Raw genomic sequence first — 21,196 nt, forward strand, 5'->3', positions numbered from 1 at the left:
CTTCTTTTTCTTATTTCTTTGTTTTTCCTTGTTTTCGGCATACCTTTCCTCTTTTGCATGAATTTGCACTACATCTTGTGCATGCTTATTATTTAAGTATTGCATATGATATGTTAATGGAAATGTGTGCTAGTGCATTTGAAAAACTCTTGCGATCTTTGAATTGCTATTTACTAGAAAGGTCAAGCTTGGGACCTTAAATAAGCCTTTCTCGGGAAGTAACCCGTGGTTTATTGCTTTCATTTTCTTTCTTTTAGTCTTTCTTATTTTTATTATTTTTCTATCCTTTTTATTTAGGCACATAAATGGAATAGTATCATTCTCGGTAGCACGTGGAAAGCAAATCATGGTTTTGAGGAACATGATTAGAAATGGAGAAATTGGATCATTTGCGGGTATCTACACCCACCTATCATTCGGTAGCATCCTTCCTTTTCTCTTTCTCTCATGCTTTATGATTGTGGAACATGTGTTGTTGGTTTGGATGTTTCTTCCCCCTCCCTCCCTCCTTTTGATCGTCTTGTTCAAGCATTGAGGACAATGCTTTATACTAGCTTGGGGGAGTAGCTATTCGCTAGCTTGGGGGAGGTGTATATACTTTATTTCTTTACTTTTCTCATTTTCAAAAATTTTAAAAATTTTTAAAAAATATTTTCCTTTCCCTTATTTTTCCTTCTAGTTTTAATTGAGTTCTTCTTAATAAAGAAAAAAAAAATTGAAAAAAAAAATGAAAAAAGGATGTTTGGCAAAATGGAAAAAAAAAATTGAGTAATAAGAAAAGTACAAAGCATTTCATGCCCAAGGAAGATGCTAGTTGATGATATATGTGGATTCCTTGCTTTGATTTTGAGTAAATGTTTAGAGCTCCTTTTGGAAGGGTGTGAGCTTGGGTTGTGATGTTTTAGGAGGTGACTAATCTTGATTGCATTAGAGTCTACCAAAATGAAACTAATGAATGCTCAATTGAATGTCTAGTCTTGAATCTTGACTATGTTGCTCATGCTTGGATAATTTTAGCTTCAAATTTGCGGTCCCTTGTATCCCTAGATATGCTCATCACGTACTAAGCAAAGCTCTACAAGAAGCTTAGTTTTTAGTACTTTTCGTTTGAAATAAGTGGCACTTAAAGCCACAAGTTCTTATGTTTCTCTTTAGTGAGTAGTTACCTTTTCCTTGTATATCAAAAATTCCCGTAATAAGGGAAAAAGAAAAAGCCAAAAAAAGTCAAAAAAGGCGTGAAAAATGAGAAAAAAGTGAAGAAAAACGAAAAAAAGGAATAGAAGAATTTCAATAAAAGAGGTCAATTTGTGGATGCCTCCCACACTTAGTTCTATTTTCTTAAGTTTTGAGTAGAGTGTAGTCTAAGGCCTATTTGTGTGTCTAGGGGATGGTGGACTAGTGGTTTAAGCTTCTATAACACTTGAAGAGCACTAAGTCTTTTGGATAGCTAGGTGTTCTCTAATGAGCGAGTAAAAAGTCTAATTAGGTGTCCTATTGCAATCTTGATTAGTTTCTTTCTCTACTTATAACCTATGAGTACATTTGATAATTAGTTGTCTTGAAAGTTGCTTTCTGTCATTGCTTGTGAACCATTTCATTGATAGTTGACTTGGGCATAATCTTGAGTTTGTTGAATAAATGATTGATGAAAATATAAGAGTTGTGGGTTTAAGCTCTTGGGAAACCCTCGCGAGATCTCACTCGCCCTCTAGAGCGATTTAGGGGTTTAAAGAGCTTGTTGCATAAGCTAAATGCAACCGTGATTCCTACGAAAGTGAGTTAGTGTATATTCTCATCTCTTTTTCTTTTTCTTTTTCTTTTTCTTTTATTTGAATAAATTCATTCTCTTCCTTTGTGTTTCATCTTATTTTTGCTCGAGGACGAGCAAAAGTTTAGCTTGGGGGAGTTTGATAAGTGACATTTATGTCACTTTTAGGGGTAATTTTTAGAGTATTTTTGTAGTTTATTTTCATTTATTTTAACTTTTTAAACCTTCAATTCTTATTTTTCTATTTTATGGCTTCATTAGATTAATTAGTTATTTTTACTAGTTTTTAGTTCTTATTTTATTATTTTTATATCTCGTATCTCCCCTCGTGTTTTGATGTTGCTTGTAGGTGAGCATTTTGGAGCTATGGTGTAAGATTTAAAATTACAATACAAGGCTTATCCTCTACCACACTATTTCAAATCCTTCACCACATCTCTACCTATCCTACACCACACTAACCTTTTGCTACACCACAATACATCACCACCATCTTCCTAACCTATAACACCAACAACACCAACAACACCACTCAACAGCTAGCATCACTCCACCGCAGCACCGCCATCACCCACGCCAGACATCACCTCCGCAATCTGTCCAAGCCAAAGGGAGCGGGCGCTCCTCTGTTAAACGGAGCGGTCGCTCCGTTTGAATTTGTCACAAAACAGAATGGTAGGCAGAAAGTATGAGCGACCATGGAGCGATCTAGGAGCGGGCGCTCAGAAAAACGTGCTATGATATTCATTAAATAGACTAACGGTTGTGATTTATTGAAGAAAATCCTCCATTTTCAACCGAAAGAATTTAAGTGAAAAATCAAACAAAAATAAGAAAATCAGACGGTCATAATTTGTTGAATGTTGATGAATGATGTTGATGCGGTGAAGATCGACGGCCATGGAAGTTGATGGTGATGATGCGAAGAACAGCGAAGAAGAACATGGGGAGGAGAAAAGATTGGGGTTTTATGTTTCTTTTGTTTTTCCTTTTTATAATTTATTTTTCCTTTTTCTTTCTCCCTTTCTTTTCTCCACTTGTGCTGTACTTTTCGTTTTTGGGAGTTCTTTTACTTTTTCTTTTTTCTTTTCCTTTTTCTTCCCCCCTTTTTCTACTGTTTTTGGTTTAGTTTTTAGGTTTTATTTTCTTTTTCCTTTTTCTTTTACCTCCCTTTACTTTCTACTATTTTCTTATTTTTGTATTTTTCTCTCTCTTAATATTGGTAGTATAAATACCCTTAAGTCATCTTTTAGGGAGAGTTTTTTTCTTTATTAGCCTAGTTTTATTTTCACCACTTTTAGGTTTTAGGGTTTTAGAGAGGTTTAACCTCCAAAGTTTAGTTTAGGGAGAAAAAGGGGGAAATCTCAAAGAAAGATGGAGATTGTAGATTCAAGAGTGACACTTGTATTTAAACTTTCAACCATTAATCAATGAGCATTTCTTACTCTATCTCCTCTTTTATTGTTTTATTTTCATTGTTTTTCTTAGATTAGTTGTTCTTGATTAGTTTAATTATTTATGATTTATTTTATTTAGTTTAATGTTAGATTAATGATTATTATCATGTTATTAAAGTTTAATTTCTCTAAAGTCCTCATTTTTGTATTTATGGAGTAGTTTGTTGGTTAGGGTTTGGGTGAAAACCCAACCATGATTGAATTGGGCATTTGAAATTGGATTTAGAGATTTGTGTGATTAAATTATTGCTTGTTTAGCTCTTCTAATCTATGTTGCATTCTCTTTGATCACTTGAATGTCGTATTAGATGGAGTTGATTGATTTAGGTTGGCATGAGAGTGTGACCTATTGATTTCTAATATTGACTTGGGTTACCTTGAACCTCGGGATATGTTAGTAATGGATGAGAGTCCTTATTTGATGTCTTTGAGGATTTCTCCGCCTATGAGAGTAGGATGGGAGTTGTGTGTTGGGTCAATAGCTAATTCAAGTAGTGTTCATGTATTATCTCTATGTTTGATATTCTTATGCCTATTTCATGATTAGTTGGTGTTTAATCCCATCTCCTAACTTTAGTTATCTTTGATATTTAGCTTTTTCGTAGTTCTTAGTTGGTTATTGCCAATTTCCGACTTGATTCCGGCCTAGCTTATTGTTTTATCAATACATTTTGGTGTTCCTTAGTCCCTGTGGATTTCGACCCTTACTTATCACTTTACCTAGTTTAGTGATTTAGTTAGGTTTTGTTTGATTTTAGGAGGCTAGTAACGACCTAGTTTTTCTTATATCAGAAAGCAAGGAATGAAACTTACTGGTTAGATAAAGTTCCTAGAATAGAATGCATAGTTAAAGCCATTCAATATACTCTAAAGCAATGAATATTTTTTTGTAAATATGTAAAGTGGAGTGATAGGAATATAGATTAGATTGAAGCTTTGTAATTAGAGCTGGTAGTTTTGCCATGCTTGGCCTTGTGAGTGCTCCAGTCCTTTGAGGATGTAGGTTGTATATTGGTGCTTTTGGTGATATATACTTACTCATTTACCAAAAAAAAAAAAATAGACTCATGTCTACCATCTAATTTAAGCGTTTTCTCTTCTCCATATAATCTTTATAAACCCATTTTCTATTTCTTCAATGAAGTTCACCAAATGATTAAGAACCTAATTTCAATCAATCCACCATCCTAGATCTTCCAGATTATTCATCAAAAATATCTTTTCTTAATTTCTAAACCAATTTTTTCAATTAGGACTCTCTTAAGTCCAACTCATTTTCATTTGCACAACTTTCTTTTCCTCTGCTTTTGTTGTCGAATTTGAAGTCACTGGTACTTCCGCCACAATTCTGCCATCAGCAATCGGACAATGGTTGATTGTTGAGTGTTGCGTGTTCTTTTTCACTCTCCTCCTTTGTATCTGCTGCCTTTGGTTTTCTATCCTACTTTGTATCAATCGCTGGAATACCATAATTTTTGTGTGTGTAATGGTGGCTCGCAAATTTCTACGTAATAATATCGCATATATATAACTGCATAAAGTTTTACAATATTGCCTTTTTCTAAAGGAATACAATCTTGCCTTTTTTTGTTATTGAACAATTTTGCCCTTAATCACGACATTTTATACAATCCTTTTTTTGGTGATGAACAATCATGCCCTTAATCACGACATTTTGTACAATACGTTGATTTGGCAAATGAAAAGGGAAGTTAAATATAATACTCTTTTTCAACCAAATTAATCTTTGCTTGATTTAAGGATCCGAATTGAATTACCCTTTATCATCAATTTACTATAATTGATCCAATTACTTTTCATTTTCAAAACTTATATGACCATGGCACACGCATCTATTGATTCTTGATGTTACGATTTCATATAGAGTTTTTCTTCCCTACTTATATGCTAAAAGTTATGTTTATGGTGCTCTTAGGAGCCATTTCATACTAACTCTTTCCATCTAGTTGTGGTTTGCTGTTTTGTGTTGGATTGTAGGCTTTAGGGAGCTATTACGTACTTTATATCTGATTATATGACCGCACACTGGGTTAGTGAGGTTAGATGCTGAGTTTCAAGATCCCGAGGATGCTTTCCGGGACTTTTGAGCAAAAGAAGAACCAATAAACGAGCGTAGGCTGACCGGCCCGATAGGATCAGGCGGCACAGCCCGATCGAACGAAAAAACATGACAAGTAATCCGGTTGCGGGCCCGATCAGGCGTCGAACTACTGCGAAACTGCTGTGCTTATAGGCCACCGGATGTCTTCGGGCGGGTCAGCCCGATTCCATCGGGCACCTTCGATTTTGATCCCGTTCCTTCTGTTTTGGAGCCCGATTCCATCGGGCATCTTTGGCCCAATCGGGCAGCAGTGCGCACGCGCTTTTTAGTGAATACAGGCTGTTTTTTCGAGACTTTTGGCAATGGTTTTTAGGGCTTGTATAAATAGAAAAAATCAGAATTATGAGATGATCTAGGTTTTTATTATTAATTTTCTCTAGAGAGTTTTTGAAGAACCTTAATTTAGTGCTTTGTGATTTCAATTCAAGATTAAACTTTTTTCTTATTCACAAGTTCAATATAATTCAGTAATCTTTCTTTATTACTTCTTCTATTGTTAATTAGATTCTTTTCTTAGTTATTTGCAATGTTTCAAAGTATGAGTTTTTATATGACTTTTATTATTGTTTTCATTATTATGAGTGAGTAGTTTTATTTCTAGAATTGTAGGGATCTATGTATGCAATGAGGGATTGATAGATTAGTTTGATTGCGTTATATTTCATTTGTTTCCTATGGTTGATTCTTCATGCTAGAATTATAAGTTAGGCGTGATTTATATTTCTATTGTTACAATACTGAATCTGCTTTCAGAGGAGAGATACCATATAGGCTTTCAATTATTAGGCAAATTGACCCTTGACTATGCGAGAGCGGCTGGGTGATCTTTGAGGGAGGTAATGTTCGAGAGAAATTACATGTGCCCTAAACAGTTTGACTTACTAGGTGATTATTATTCGTCCCTGATTTCCCAAATTGTATGCATAGTGATCCATGATTCTAGTGCTTTATTAATCGATTTATACCTACTTATTTAATATTGTTATTTGCTTAGTAACACAACTCTATTCATCTGATTTTGTTAGTAAAATACTAGAGTTTAGATATAATAATATAACTTCTCCCTGTGGATTTGATCCTGACTTCCCTGACTACTAGTGAGTGGACCTTAGGTATTTTTTGATTAGGTGATATGACTTTAGCCTATCAAATTTTGGCGCCGTTGCCGGGGATCGGGCCCGATGGGATCGGGCGCCGACGCCCGCTCGGACCCGCAACCATATCTGGAAAGAAGCAAAAATAAAACTGTCGCCCGACTTGGTCGGGCAAGAGACGCCCGATCGGCCCGCAACCGATCCAGTTCCACAAAAAGAAAAAATAGAAACAAGCCCGATGCTGTCTGGAGACTCCGCCCGATCGGGCGCGCAACGGAAACCGCTGCAATTTCAAAAAAAAAAAGGGGACTCCCGATCTCACCGGGCAAGGCACGCCCGATTGGGCTCGGGGCCGGCTGACCAAATTAAAGGGGTTTTTCCCCTTCTTTTCACTCACTTTCTCTCACACTCTCTCTCTCCTCCAAACCCTAACCCCCAATTTCTCCCATCTTCTTCTCCAAACTCCCTCTTCCCCATTGAAAACCCTCACTTACATCTTTCAAACTCTCACCAATTTTTTCTCCCTCATCACCCCCTACTCATCTCTGACTTCATTTTCTTCACTTTTCTTCCACTCTATCTCTCATCTCCATCTTCTTTTTCAACCTTCCACCATTAAAGTGAGGTTGAGTGGTACAAGCTTTCTCCTCTCTTTCACCATTAAAGAGTGAGTAGAAGCTTCACAATCTTGCACATTAAAGCACCATGTTCACAAGGCGGCGCAAAAATACCATTTAACCACCACCACCACCACCACCGGTCATCCCCCGCGACGACACCTTTCCGGATGTCATCTTCTCCATCGAGCAACAACGGGAACAATTTCAGCGCCTCAAGGGGCACGAGGTAAGTACTACCACTTTTCTTGACATCGAGTCTTTAAGTAAATTGGGAATCTCCTCTGAATTTAAAGACTTTATTAAGATAATTGGGATGGAACCATTTTTTCCCGTACATGTTAACACCTACCCGGTGCTTGTCTATGAGTTCTATAGTAGTCTATATGTCACCCACCCTCGCACAGGACCGAACTCTCATGTATCATATGATGCAGGAGCATCTACTTTAAGCAACCAAGGTCTTCTTCTACATGATCAAAAGGAGAACATGGTGAAAGAGGTTCAATTTCTTAGCCTAACTAGCTCGGTTTATTCTAAAACCTTACTTAAGCACCTTGATTAGGCTAATTCTATGTTAATCTCTACTTAAACAAGATTAACTAATACTAATGACACTTTAATCATCATTATGTATTGGTAATCATCTTTAGTAAGTGATTAGTAGCCTAATTACATACTTAAGTTATGTTAATCATGCTTTAAGAGCTAAGCTAGTTAGTTTCCTCTAATCCGGTTGTATAAGCAAGCTTAGGAGTTGTTTTTGCTGCATTTTGGTTGCCACCTCAAGCTGAATTGAAGACTTAGGAAAGTGTATGAAGCCACATGAAGTTCACATGGCAAGGGAAGCTATAACCAATGAAAGAAGAAGACTTCATGAGAAGGTATGCTGCTGCCCAGCTCCCCAGCGTCTGTCTTAGCTTCTCTTTGAAGCTTTTGGGCAACAATCATTTCTACTGCAAATGGCACAAGCTTTTGAGGAAATTTAGTTTAATATGTTTACTTTAGTATTCTATTGGTAGTTTTCCTGTTTTGTAACTTCCAATAGAGATCTAAGCTAGTTTGTAGGAAGTGTGCTGGACAGTTTGTAATATTTGTGTCTTGTTTTTTATTAGCTTAGTTGGCATAGCTATTGTGGTCCAAATCAGCTGATTTTTGGACACAATGTAAACAAATATGTTAGCTTTGTACTCGTTTTGGAATTAAGTCATTTGAATGAAAATTGAAGCTTTTATGCTTGAAACATTAAGCTGTGTGCTTATTGTATTTCCGGTCAGTTTAGACCATTCTCAAATCTTTGCTTAATTCTATCACTTAATCGTTGAATTAGTGATTGAAACTCAAAGTGGATGCAAGTTAGAAGCTTATTGTTATAACTTGATCTTAGATTGGTGGTATTTGGTTAGTGAAAGTGGTGGTTGTTCAATCTAATTGAACCGGTTTGTAACAAACAACTTATGTTCTCTTTCTTTGTTCTTGTTTAATCTTTTGAATGCTCTTGTTATCTTAATCAATATGTATCATTTGGTATCAGAGCTGTAGGTTGATTAAGAGCATTCTAATTCATCCCTAAAACACATTAAACACACAAACAAAACCCAAACACAATCCCCCCCTAAAACCGAACCTAATTCTAAGCCAAACACACTTCTTTTCTTTCTTTATAGCCTATTCTTGTTGAGGTTGAATCAATCATGAGTGGAGGTGAAGAAAATCAGTTTAGAAGGGGCATGAACTTGAGTGAAGCAAGGTTGGTAGGAGTGGAGAATCAAATAGCCACTTTAAGTGAACAAATGGCTAATTTGATGACTGTTGTTAGAAAGGGGTTTAGAGGACCTTTAAGGAGAGAAAATGTGGAGGATTGGAGAATCAAATGGCCACTTTGAGTGAGCAAATGGCTAATTTGATGACTGTTGTAAGAGAAGGGTATAGAGGGCCTTTAAGGAGAGATAATGTGGAGGATGAAGGAGTAGCTTATGATAGTAGTGAGGAGGTTCTTTCTGAATCTTCAAGAACTAGGAGAAAACCACAAAAGAAAGATGACTTTAGAGACATAAAACTAGAAGTCCCGGAGTTTGATGGAAACCTAAAACCGGATGTGTTCTTAGAATGGGTGTCAAGATGTGATCGAATTTTTGAGCTTAAAGAATATGATGATGCTAAGGCTTTCAAGATTGCAGTAGCTAAACTAAAGGGGTATGCATCCCTTTGGTGGAAGAATGTAGTTTTAGCTAGGAATAGAAAACAAAAGCCTAAACTTAAGAGTTGGAGTAAGCTTAAAAAGAAAATGAGGGAGAAGTTTTTACCATCTACTTACACCCTTGATTTGTATAACAAACTTGCTGAATTAACACAAGATTATAAAGGGGTAGAACATTACATCCATGAGTTTGAAAAGTTGTTAATGAAATTGGATGTACAGGAGAGAGAGGAGCAAACAATGTCTAGATTTCTAGGAGGCTTAGAAAAAGACATTAGGAGGAAGGTGGAGTTACATTCTTATTCTACCTTAGATGAACTCTTTAAGTTAGCTCTTAAAGTTGAAAAACACATTAAGGAGAAGAAGAAGAAACCTTTTGTGAAGGGAACTACCTATTCTAAGGGAGTTTCTAATGTTAAAACACCATACACATCTCCTTACACTCCTAAAAGTGACGGTTTGAAGGTGGTTGATAAAGGGAAGAAAGTAGTGGATGAAACCTCAAAAAAATCTGATGTGAAGTGCTTTAAGTGTCATGGTTATGGTCATTATCAAGCTCAATGTCCTAATAAGAGAGTAATGACTTTAATTGACATAAAAACATTGAAGAATCACTTGAACATGAAGGAACAATGAAGAGGAGTTCGAAGAGGAGGCCATTGGAAGAAGCTTTGGAGGTTGGAGAGGTGACTCAAGGTGATCATTTAAGCCTTGTTTTAAGAAGAGTTCTTCATGCCAAAGAAGCTGAATTGGTTCCATCTCAAAGGGATCAAATCTTTCAAACCAAGTGCTTGATTGGAGGGAAGATATGCTCGATGATCATTGATGGAGGGAGCTGCACTAATGTCGCCTCATCTCTATGGTGGACAAGCTCAATCATGCTACTTTCTCACATCCAAAACCATATAAGCTTCATTGGCTTAATGATGGCAATTGTGTGGAGGTAACAAAACAAGCTTTAATTAGCTTTTCTTTTGGTGATTCTTATAAGGATGAAGTTTTATGTGATGTATTACCTATGGATGCATGTCATGTACTCTTAGGTAGACCTTGGCAATCTGATAAAGAAACCTTGCATAATGGTAGGACTAATACTTACACTTTCATGCATAATAAGAAGAAAATTGTGCTTAGTCCTAGCCCATGGCCGAATACTTTGAAACCAAAAACAACACCACCTAAAACACAAAACAAAAAAACCTTAATCCTTTCTAAACCACAACTTGATAAAGCTGTAGAAAAGGGGAAGGTTATGTATTTGTTGTTGTTATTGGATGAAAATGATGAGAATTTAATGAAGTGCACGAAATTTAAGCCTTTAGTGAAGGAATTTGGTGATTTTTCCTATAGATCTTCCATGTGGATTACCCCCTAGTAGAGGAATTGAACACCAAATTGATTTAACCCCTGGCGCCCCTTTACCTAATAAACCAGCTTATAGATGTAATTCTGAAGAAGCTAAGGAGTTGCAAAAACAAGTTAGTGAGTTGTTAGCTAAAGGATTTGTGCAAGAAAGTCTTAGTCCATGTGCTGTGCCTGTCATTTTGGTTCCTAAGAAGGATGGTTCTATGAGAATGTGTGTGGATTGTCGTGCCATAAACAATATAACAGTGAAGTATAGGTATCCAATACCTAGACTTGATGATTTGCTTGATGAGTTACATGGTTCCACTATATTTTCGAAGATTGATTTAAGAAGTGGTTATCATCAGATTAGAATCAAAGAGGGTGATGAATGGAAAACAGCTTTTAAAACTAAGAGTGGTTTGTATGAGTGGCGTGTGATGCCATTTGGTTTGACAAATGCTCCTAGTACTTTCATGAGACTTATGCACGAGGTACTCAGGCTCTTCATTGGTATCTTTGTTGTTGTTTATTTTGGTGATATTCTTGTGTATAGTCAAAGTGAACAAGAACATCTAGTGTGGTTACATCTAAGGAAGAAAAGATTTTCTACAAGGAAGAAAAACAAGCTAATGCCACGAAGTGATGGTCCTTTCAAAGTGCTAGAAAAGATCAACAACAATGCATACAAGATAGAGTTGCCAGATGAAATGGGAAACATCTCTGCTACATTCAATGTTGGTGATTTAGCTCCATATCTTGCAGAAGATTTTGAATTACAAGAAGACATTTTCGAACCTGAGGAGAATGATGCAGGAGCATCTAGCTTAAGCAACCAAGGTCTTCTTCTACATGATCAAAAGGAGAACATGGTGAAAGAGGTTCAATTTCTTAGCCTAACTAGCTCGATTTATTCTAAAACCTTACTTAAGCACCTTGATTAGGCTAATCCTATGTTAATCTCTACTTAAACAAGATTAACTAATACTAATGACACTTTAATCATCATTATGTATTGGTAATCAAGTTTAGTACGTGATTAGTAGCCTAATTACATACTTAAGTTATGTTAATCATGCTTTAAGAGCTAAGCTAGTTAGTTTCCTCTAATCCGGTTGTATAAGCAAGCTTAGGAGTTGTTTTTGCTGCATTTTGGTTGCCACCTCAAGCTGAATTGAAGACTTAGGGAAGTGTATGAAGCCACATGAAGTTCACATGGCAAGGGAAGCTATAACCAATGAAAGAAGAAGACTTCATGAGAAGGTATGCTGCTGCCCAGCTCCCCAGCGTCTGTCTTAGCTTCTCTTTGAAGCTTTTGGGCAACAATCATTTCTACTGCAAATGGCACAAGCTTTTGAGGAATTATAGTTTAATATGTTTACTTTAGTATTCTATTGGTAGTTTTCCTGTTTTGTAACTTCCAATAGAGATCTAAGCTAGTTTGTAGGAAGTGTGCTGGACAGTTTGTAATATTTGTGTCTTGTTTTTTATTAGCTTAGTTGGCGTAGCTATTGTGGTCCAAATCAGCTGATTTTTGGACACAATGTAAACAAATATGTTAGATTTGTACTCTTTTTGGAATTAAGTCATTTGAATGAAAATTGAAGCTTTTATGCTTGAAACATTAAGCTGTGTGCTTATTGTATTTCCGGTCAGTTTAGACCATTCTCAAATCTTTGCTTAATTCTATCACTTAATCGTTGAATTAGTGATTGAAACTCAAAGTGGATGCAAGTTAGAAGCTTATTGTTATAACTTGATCTTAGATTGGTGGTATTTGGTTAGTGAAAGTGGTGGTTGTTCAATCTAATTGAACCGGTTTGTAACAAACAACTTATGTTCTCTTTCTTTGTTCTTGTTTAATCTTTTGAATGCTCTTGTTATCTTAATCAATATGTATCATTTGGTATCAGAGCTGTAGGTTGATTAAGAGCATTCTAATTCATCCCTAAAACACATTAAACACACAAACAAAACCCAAACACAATCCCCCCCTAAAACCGAACCTAATTCTAAGCCAAACACACTTCTTTTCTTTCTTTATAGCCTATTCTTGTTGAGGTTGAATCAATCATGAGTGGAGGTGAAGAAAATCAGTTTAGAAGGGGCATGAACTTGAGTGAAGCAAGGTTGGTAGGAGTGGAGAATCAAATAGCCACTTTAAGTGAACAAATGGCTAATTTGATGACTGTTGTTAGAGAGGGGTTTAGAGGACCTTTAAGGAGAGAAAATGTGGAGGATTGGAGAATCAAATGGCCACTTTGAGTGAGCAAATGGCTAATTTGATGACTGTTGTAAGAGAAGGGTATAGAGGGCCTTTAAGGAGAGATAATGTGGAGGATGAAGGAGTAGCTTATGATAGTAGTGAGGAGGTTCTTTCTGAATCTTCAAGAACTAGGAGAAAACCACAAAAGAAAGATGACTTTAGAGACATAAAACTAGAAGTCCCGGAGTTTGATGGAAACCTAAAACCGGATGTGTTCTTAGAATGGGTGTCAAGATGTGATCGAATTTTTGAGCTTAAAGAATATGATGATGCTAAGGCTTTCAAGATTGCAGTAGCTAAACTAAAGGGGTATGCATCCCTTTGGTGGGAGAATGTAGTTTTAGCTAGAAATAGAAAACAAAAGCCTAAACTTAAGAGTTGGAGTAAGCTAAAAAAGAAAATGAGGGAGAAGTTTTTACCATCTACTTACACCCTTGATTTGTATAACAAACTTGCTGAATTAACACAAGATTATAAAGGGGTAGAACATTACATCCATGAGTTTGAAAAGTTGTTAATGAAATTGGATGTACAGGAGAGAGAGGAGCAAACAATGTCTAGATTTCTAGGAGGCTTAGAAAAAGACATTAGGAGGAAGGTGGAGTTACATTCTTATTCTACCTTAGATGAACTCTTTAAGTTAGCTCTTAAAGTTGAAAAACACATTAAGGAGAAGAAGAAGAAACCTTTTGTGAAGGGAACTACCTATTCTAAGGGAGTTTCTAATGTTAAAACACCATACACATCTCCTTACACTCCTAAAAGTGACGGTTTGAAGGTGGTTGATAAAGGGAAGAAAGTAGTGGATGAAACCTCAAAAAAATCTGATGTGAAGTGCTTTAAGTGTCATGGTTATGGTCATTATCAAGCTCAATGTCCTAATAAGAGAGTAATGACTTTAATTGACATAAAAAACATTGAAGAATCACTTGAACATGAAGGAGACAATGAAGAGGAGTTCGAAGAGGAGGCCGATTGTGAAGAAGCTTTGGAGGTTGGAGAGGTGACTCAAGGTGATCATTTAAGCCTTGTTTTAAGAAGAGTTCTTCATGCCAAAGAAGCTGAATTGGTTCCATCTCAAAGGGATCAAATCTTTCAAACCAAGTGCTTGATTGGAGGGAAGATATGCTCGATGATCATTGATGGAGGAAGCTGCACTAATGTCGCCTCATCCTCTATGGTGGACAAGCTCAATCATGCTACTTTCTCACATCCAAAACCATATAAGCTTCATTGGCTTAATGATGGCAATTGTGTGGAGGTAACAAAACAAGCTTTAATTAGCTTTTCTTTTGGTGATTCTTATAAGGATGAAGTTTTATGTGATGTATTACCTATGGATGCATGTCATGTACTCTTAGGTAGACCTTGGCAATCTGATAAAGAAACCTTGCATAATGGTAGGACTAATACTTACACTTTCATGCATAATAAGAAGAAAATTGTGCTTAGTCCTAGCCCATGGCCGAATACTTTGAAACCAAAAACAACACCACCTAAAACACAAAACAAAAAAACCTTAATCCTTTCTAAACCACAACTTGATAAAGCTGTAGAAAAGGGGAAGGTTATGTATTTGTTGTTGTTATTGGATGAAAATGATGAGAATTTTAATGAAGTGCACGAAATGGTTAAGCCTTTAGTGAAGGAATTTGGTGATGTCTTTCCTATAGATCTTCCATGTGGATTACCCCCTAGTAGAGGAATTGAACACCAAATTGATTTAACCCCTGGCGCCCCTTTACCTAATAAACCAGCTTATAGATGTAATTCTGAAGAAGCTAAGGAGTTGCAAAAACAAGTTAGTGAGTTGTTAGCTAAAGGATTTGTGCAAGAAAGTCTTAGTCCATGTGCTGTGCCTGTCATTTTGGTTCCTAAGAAGGATGGTTCTATGAGAATGTGTGTGGATTGTCGTGCCATAAACAATAAACAGTGAAGTATAGGTATCCAATACCTAGACTTGATGATTTGCTTGATGAGTTACATGGTTCCACTATATTTTCGAAGATTGATTTAAGAAGTGGTTATCATCAGATTAGAATCAAAGAGGGTGATGAATGGAAAACAGCTTTTAAAACTAAGAGTGGTTTGTATGAGTGGCGTGTGATGCCATTTGGTTTGACAAATGCTCCTAGTACTTTCATGAGACTTATGCACGAGGTACTCAGGCTCTTCATTGGTATCTTTGTTGTTGTTTATTTTGGTGATATTCTTGTGTATAGTCAAAGTGAACAAGAACATCTAGTGTGGTTACATCTAAGGAAGAAAATATTTTCTACAAGGAAAAAAACAAGCTAATGCCACGAAGTGATGGTCCTTTCAAAGTGCTAGAAAAGATCAACAACAATGCATACAAGATAGAGTTGCCAGATGAAATGGGAAACATCTCTGCTACATTCAATGTTGGTGATTTAGCTCCATATCTTGCAGAAGATTTTGAATTACAAGAAGACATTTTCGAACCTGAGGAGAATGATGCAGGAGCATCTAGCTTAAGCAACCAAGGTCTTCTTCTACATGATCAAAAGGAGAACATGGTGAAAGAGGTTCAATTTCTTAGCCTAACTAGCTCGGTTTATTCTAAAACCTTACTTAAGCACCTTGATTAGGCTAATCCTATGTTAATCTCTACTTAAACAAGATTAACTAATACTAATGACACTTTAATCATCATTATGTATTGGTAATCAAGTTTAGTACGTGATTAGTAGCCTAATTACATACTTAAGTTATGTTAATCATGCTTTAAGAGCTAAGCTAGTTAGTTTCCTCTAATCCGGTTGTATAAGCAAGCTTAGGAGTTGTTTTTGCTGCATTTTGGTTGCCACCTCAAGCTGAATTGAAGACTTAGGGAAGTGTATGAAGCCACATGAAGTTCACATGGCAAGGGAAGCTATAACCAATGAAAGAAGAAGACTTCATGAGAAGGTATGCTGCTGCCCAGCTCCCCAGCGTCTGTCTTAGCTTCTCTTTGGAGCTTTTGGGCAACAATCATTTCTACTGCAAATGGCACAAGCTTTTGAGGAATTATAGTTTAATATGTTTACTTTAGTATTCTATTGGTAGTTTTCCTGTTTTGTAACTTCCAATAGAGATCTAAGCTAGTTTGTAGGAAGTGTGCTGGACAGTTTGTAATATTTGTGTCTTGTTTTTTATTAGCTTAGTTGGCGTAGCTATTGTGGTCCAAATCAGCTGATTTTTGGACACAATGTAAACAAATATGTTAGATTTGTACTCTTTTTGGAATTAAGTCATTTGAATGAAAATTGAAGCTTTTATGCTTGAAACATTAAGCTGTGTGCTTATTGTATTTCCGGTCAGTTTAGACCATTCTCAAATCTTTGCTTAATTCTATCACTTAATCGTTGAATTAGTGATTGAAACTCAAAGTGGATGCGAGTTAGAAGCTTATTGTTATAACTTGATCTTAGATTGGTGGTATTTGGTTAGTGAAAGTGGTGGTTGTTCAATCTAATTGAACCGGTTTGTAACAAACAACTTATGTTCTCTTTCTTTGTTCTTGTTTAATCTTTTGAATGCTCTTGTTATCTTAATCAATATGTATCATCATATAGGCTCCTTAATCAGGACTTTACCCTCACCCTCCTGGAGTTTGCTCGAATACTCCGTGTCCTAAATCGGGGGCAGATTGGGCATCCCCCCGACTACCATCACCGCGATATCTACTATGCTATTACGGGTGACGAAACTGATTTCACCCTCCAACATTGTCATGCTAAGTATATCCACCAACCCATCTTTCAAATTTGGGTTCGTTTTATGTCAAAAACTTTGTTTGGACGAGTAGAAGGTCAACTCATTCGGGGGGATGAGCTTTATTTGATTGGTAGTTACATGTACCGAGGCACTCCGCGCCGCTTTCACTATAATATACCTTATCATGTTGCGCTCCAAATGGAGCGTATCGCCACCACCTACCCTAAGCGGCGCGCCGATGGCACGTTGACCTCTCATCCCATCGTGAATGGGGGGCTAGTTACTCTTTTTGCTCGGGCCATTCCCGATTTCGATGAGACTCGTTACCATCCAGCCTTAGGACCTACCTTACTAAACTATGCCTACCTCACTCGCCTTACTGGTTAGATCGGGGTGGGGATACCTACCAATGGAACATTAACGGAAGGCCCTCCGTCGAACTGCCCAACCCTTTAGCGAAAATCAAACCTGACCAACCTCATTACCACCTTCCCATTGCCGGTTATGAATTTCCTACCCCTCATCCCCAGATACCCGAGCGTACCTACCATCGTCGTCCACCCCATCTTGAGGATATTCCCTACACTTCTGATGCTCCCCCTCCCCCATATTCTACTGTTCCTCCTTCTTTTGATTTTCAGGAGATGATGAGCATGCTCCATCAGATGGAGACTGGCATTACGGCCAACATGACGGTTATCCAGGGCATCAGCCAGCAGGTTGACGCTAATGGTGCACTTCTCCCGAATCTCAGTCAGCGGGTCGATACGTTGGCCAATGATCAGCACCTGGCTTTGTATTCGATGTATGACGAGAACTGCCGCCTTCATCGCATTGCTGAGCATGATGCACACCCTTCTTGGTACACTTGGAACCCGAGCTATAGCCAGCCGGGCTCCTGTAGCCAAGGCGGCGGCGGTGAGTATGATGTAGGTGACGATGACGATGGTTAGGATACTCACATGGATGACTGATATCCATGTTCCTCTTTCCCCTTGTTGCAATGCGGTCATTGCCACGTTCAGCTTGGGGAGGACTTCTGTAAGTACTACTCTCACTGTTATTGCTTTTTAGATAGATTAGTTTTACTGTGTTCTTAGGCTAGCTAAGTAGTTAATTGCTTTATCATAAAAATAACAAAAAATAAATATTGCTGAAAAAATACAAAAATACGATTTGACTGGATTGGTGTGATTGCTTCCCTGTGCCCCATGATGTTCTTTGAAAGTGTATTTGGGCTCTTCATCTGGATAGCTGAAAACTTGAGATTGTGATGCTAGAATGTGAGCTTTAAATGCCCTGACCTTAAATGAGTTTTGATGATAACGCGCTTATCTTGACTGCATACTTGAATTGGTTAGACTGTAAGGATTCATTCTTGCCAATGGATTCATTTCTATATCCATTCTGTTTCTTGTGTGTTAGTTCCTCATTAGCTGACTGATCTTGACTTTGACAACGTACTTATTGATATCTGATGACTTGTGGCAATTGTGTGATAGAGGCTTCTTTTGTCTGATTTTGAGCCTCAAGGTGATTTTTGTGATATACACTATCCTCCTTAGCCCCGCTTAGCCTAATACTATTTCATGATACTAAACCTCATTACATGCCCATGCCTTTATTTGATATTAATCCCAAGCCTAGCTTGGGGGTGCATCTGTCTGAGTTAGTATGTGATGGAGATGGTTGTATTAAGGTCCAAAAGTTGAGAAAAAAAGAAAAGAATAAGCAAAGTGAAATACATGTGATTTTTTGATCGAAAAGATGCAAGGAAAAAGAAAAGAAAGATTGAATAAAAAGTTAAGAATTCCTTCCTTCATAATTGCTTGCAAAGAAAAACCTTGTAATAAAATAAAAATTCATCACACTGCTTCAAGGTTGGGTTTATTGAAAATTTGTTGGTTTATGGAATTGGGATATGGTTATTGACTATGTTTTGGTTGTTACTTCTAGTGACTTGTGCTCTCCCATTCTTGGTTTTTCCACCACATTCCCTATACATATTTCCTACCCTTACCTAACCCCGTTACAACCCTGAAAAAGTCCTCTTGAGCTGTTGTTTACATTGTTTATTGGATTGATATGGAGTCAGTTTGTCAAGGTTAAAGAGTACGTTTGCTACTTGAGTCGACATGATTACGATAAGTGGCATTATAACCTTTCTAAACACATGAGAGTGTGAGTGGGACGGGTTTTATGGTGGGATGGTGAGTGATCGGGCACATCTTTTGCCTGCCACAAAATGTTGAGAGGAGTGACACCCTAGTGAGTGTCTTTTCGAGACTTGCATTTCATATAAGGCAAAGGCATTTGATTGTTTATTTGGGCGATTGGCAATTAGAGTAATCTGAACAGTTGAACTTGAATTGTGCTTGCTTGAATGATTTATGAGCCTTAAAAGATTTTGATCTTGTTTTCATATATAAAGGGGTGAAGCAATCATAACATATCATGTCATGGTTTTGCTTAGGGACAAGCAAACATTTAGCTTGGCGGAGTTTGATGTTCCGATTTTATATAGAGTTTTTCTCCCCTACTTATATGCTAAAAGTTATGTTTATGGTGCTCTTAGGAGCCATTTTGTACTAACTCTTTCCATCCAGTTGTGGTTTGCTATTTTGTGTTGGATTGTAGGTTTTAGGGAGCTATTACCTACTTTATATCTGATTATATGACTGCACACTGGATTAGAGAGGTTGGACGCTAAGTTTCAAGATCCCGAGGATGCTTTCCAGGACTTTGAGCAAGAAGAGAACAAGAACGAGCTAGGCTGACCGGCCTGATAGGATCGGGCGGGACAGCCCGATCGGGCGAAAAAGCATGACAAATAATCCCATTGCGGGACCAATCGGGCATTGGACGCCCAGTCGTGTTTCGGTGTTTCACCCGATCGGGCGACATGGCCCGACGTCGGGCGCCCCTAACTAACTGCTGTGCTTATAGGCCGCCCGATGTCATCGGGCGGGTCAGCCCGATTCCATCGGGGGCCTTCGATTTTGATCTTGTTTCTTCTATTTTTGGAGCCCGATTCCATCGGGCATCTTTGGCCCGATCGGGAGACACTGCGCACACGCTTTTTAATGAATACGGGCCGTTTTTTTCGAGACTTTTGGCAATGGTTTTTAAGGCTTGTATAAATAGAAAAAATTAGAATTATGAGATGATCTTGGTTTTTATTATTAGTTTTCTCGAGAGAGTTTTTGAAGAACCTTAATTTAGTGCTTTGTGATTTCAATTCAAGATCAAACCTTTTTCTTATTCACAAGTTCAATATAATTCGGTAATCTTTCTTTATTACTTCTTCTATTGTTAATTAGATTCTTTTCTTCGTTATTTGCAATGTTTCAAAGTATGAGTTTTTATATGACTTTTGTTATTGTTTTCATTATTATGAGTGAGTAGTTTATTTCTAGAATTGTGGGATCTATGTATGCAATGAGGGATTGATAGATTAGTTTGATTGCGTTATATTTCATTGTTTCCTATGGTTGATTCTTCATGCTAGAATTATAAGTTAGGCGTATTTATATTTCTATTGTTCAATACTGAATCTGCTTCGAGAGGAGAGATACCATATAGGCTTTCAATTATTAGGCAAATGACCCTTGACTATGCGAGAGCGGCTGGGTGATCTTTGAGGGAGGTAATGTTCGAGAGAAATTACATGTGCCCTAGACAGTTTGACTTACTAGGTGATTATTATTCGTCCCTGATTTCCCAAATTGTATGCATAGTGATCCATGATTCTAGTGCTTTATTAATCGATTTATACCTACTTATTTAATATTGTTATTTGCTTAGTAACACAACTCTATTCATCTGATTTTGTTAGTAAAATACTAGAGTTCAGATATAATAACATAACTTCTCCCTGTGGATTCGATCCTGACTTTCCTGACTACTAGTTAGTGGACCTTAGAGCATCTACAATGGGGTAGTTTTACTTGGTCTAACAAAAAGTACAACTAGTTTTAATTGGTCTAACCATTGGGACACTTGGTCCTTGGAGCTGGTTGGTCTAGAATTCCAGACCAAGAGCTCCTCGGATGCCGTGCACACAACAAATAAAGAGCAGCCACGTGGCGAAGAAAACTGGGCAAAAAAAAGTTGAAACGCTGGGTTTAGGGTGAAAAAGGCGGAAGAAAGCAGGGGAAGTTGTGCGTTTCAGAAACCGTGTGGGCCAAAGTAACTGATGAGCTGTCAGTGGCTCTGACGCGCGTCAGATGCCACTGAGCAGCAAATCAGTTGCTGCCAAGTGTCTCTAGCTTTTCTTTTTTGATGCAATCTTTGCCAGCTTTTGTAACGTCTCTTTTGAGCCCAATTAAAGATACTTTGACATTTGAAAGTTAATTTGCACAGTAATTTGTAACGTTACAAATTTGTAACGGTAAAAAAAAAATGACGTTAAAATTAAAAAAAAAAAATTACAATAACGGCTATAAAATATTTTTATCTATAAATTGAGCCCAAATTTCATATATTTTACCACACCTCTTCCTAATATATTTTTTATCTAATTAGCTCTCTACCTAATATTACTTAAATAAGTCAATATTATGGATTCAAATAATCCTAATTACTCCCAAAATAATCCAAACCACCCATAAA

The sequence above is a fragment of the Beta vulgaris genome, chromosome 4 (assembly GCF_026745355.1).
Source record: "Beta vulgaris subsp. vulgaris cultivar EL10 chromosome 4, EL10.2, whole genome shotgun sequence".
Classification (NCBI taxonomy): Eukaryota; Viridiplantae; Streptophyta; class Magnoliopsida; order Caryophyllales; family Amaranthaceae; genus Beta; species Beta vulgaris.